Source organism: Pteropus vampyrus, unplaced genomic scaffold (genome assembly GCF_000151845.1).
Source record: "Pteropus vampyrus isolate Shadow unplaced genomic scaffold, Pvam_2.0 Scaffold254, whole genome shotgun sequence".
In the NCBI taxonomy this organism is placed as follows: Eukaryota; Metazoa; Chordata; class Mammalia; order Chiroptera; family Pteropodidae; genus Pteropus; species Pteropus vampyrus.
In genome coordinates, this window is record NW_011889035.1 from 677,746 (window position 1) to 680,012 (window position 2,267).

A 2,267-nucleotide genomic window follows, 5' to 3' on the forward strand; every position below is an offset into this window, starting at 1 on the left:
GTGATTTTCTGACCCCCATGTACCCAGAGTGGTAGCCCTTAGAAACACCTATTGCTTTGCCTACTTATGATAGAAAAGTTTTAGACCAAATCAAAGTTACCATGCTTTGGTTAGAGAAGGCTGACACTCAGGGAGGAAGGAAGAAGCCTGGGTGCTCAGAGAGAACTCACTGGTTGGTGGTGGAAACAGAGTATGTGTCATTTTCTAAGTGTCTCAGACCTGACCAGCTCTTGGGGGCTTAATCAAGACAACAGAACTCTCAGGAGATAGATCTGTAAGTCAGAATTTGAATTATTCATTATAAGGTAGCTATTCTTTCCAGTGTATGAATTATAGAACTACCATCTATGCCCCCTATTCCTGGTATTAAAGTAGATAAGAAGCTGAGTTCTGTATTTCTATGAATTTAAAACATTACTGATAATTAGATTATACCATGGATTAATTACCATGTTGTGAAAACAAAACCAGTACCACATTAAATGTGCTCATTTGAAGATGCTTCTAAATGTTATAAGCATAAAAAAATGCAGCAATATCTACATCATCATGGAGAAATACTATACAAAATACTGTAATGATGCTGAGGTTCCTTGATGAACAGAGGCCCAGAGGAAAGTAGTTAGACCATCAGACCAGTTGTGCTAAAACCAAAGGACCTGAGGTAGCATTTGGAAAGGGGAGTGAGAGGCCTGCCTTCCTGGGAAAGCAAGTAAATTATTCCAGGAGAAAGAGGTAGGATGTATGATATTGAAAAATGTATTCAATTTGTAATTATTTGGATTAGTTACATATAATTTAGTTTTAATCTTAAATATTACCTTAAAAGAGTAAAGTTTTAATATTTTAAAAATAAGATATATTTCTTAATTTAGTCAGTATTTGAGTACCTGTCACAGGCCAGGCACCATGATAGATGCTGAGGACACCATGATGAACTAGACAGCCTCTCCCTTCATGGAGCTTACAGCTCAGTTATAAAAACTGAGATACTCTAGTCCAGCCCCTGGGAAAGCTTTATGAAAAGTGACATCATCATATCAGAAAACATTCTAGTGGCCCCATTCAGTTCCTCCACTAAGAATAATGTTGTACCAACACTGACAAGTTCTCATTCTCTGGCCCTTTTCTTTCTAGACTCCATGTACACCATCTTCTTTGTGTCTACACATTCTTCTTTTTAAAACAAATTAAAATAATAGCATTTATCAAGCTTCAGGTTTTTTCTTTTCCTTTTTTCCCCCATGAATGCAGTCTTTTGCTTTCCATTTCCTGATCTTGTGCTGGCAGAACATAACATTATATGAAGTGTTTTCTGGAGATAACAGATCATATTCATTAAGAATTAACCTAATGAATATACTACAAACAATTATATACCAACAAATTCCACAATCTGAAATAAATGGATAAATTCCTAGAAATATACAATCTTTTATGACTGACTCAAGAAGAAATAGAAAGTCCAAACAGACTGATTACTACTAGCAAAAGACTCTTCACAAACGATAATCTTGGACCAGATGGCTTCACAGGTGAATTTTACCAAACACTCAAAGAAGAATTAACACTTATCCTTCTCAAACTATTCCAAGAAGTTCCAAGGATGCAAAGCTCCCAACCTCATTTTATGAGGCCACAATTACCCTGATTCCAAAGCCAAATACATTACAAAAAAAAGAAAATTATAGACCAATGTTTCTGATGAACAAAGGTGTAAAAATCCTCAATGAAATATTAGCAAACCGTATTTAGCAGTACATTAAAAAGATCATGCACCATGATCAAGTGGGATTTATTCCTGGAATGCAAGTTTGGTTCAAATCTGAAAATTAACATGATACACCACATAAACAAAATGAAGAATAAAAATTATATGATTGTACCAATAAATGAAGAAAAAGCATTTGACAAAATCCAGCATCCATTTATGACAAAAACTCTCAGCAAAGTGGAAATAGAGAAACTATACTTTAACATAAAAAAGGCCATAAATGACAAACCCAGAGGTGACATTATATTCAACGGTAAAAAGCTAAAAGCATTTTCCTTAAGTTCAGGAACAAGACAAGGATGTCCACTTTCACCACTTCTATATATCAATCATAAATTATCAGAAAGAGATTAACAAAACAATTTACAATTGCATCAAAAAAATACTTAGGAATAAATTCAACCAAAGAGGTAAAAGACTTGTACTTGGAAAATTGTAAGACATTAAAGAAAAAAATTGAAGAAGATACAAATAAATGAAAGTATATGCTCAC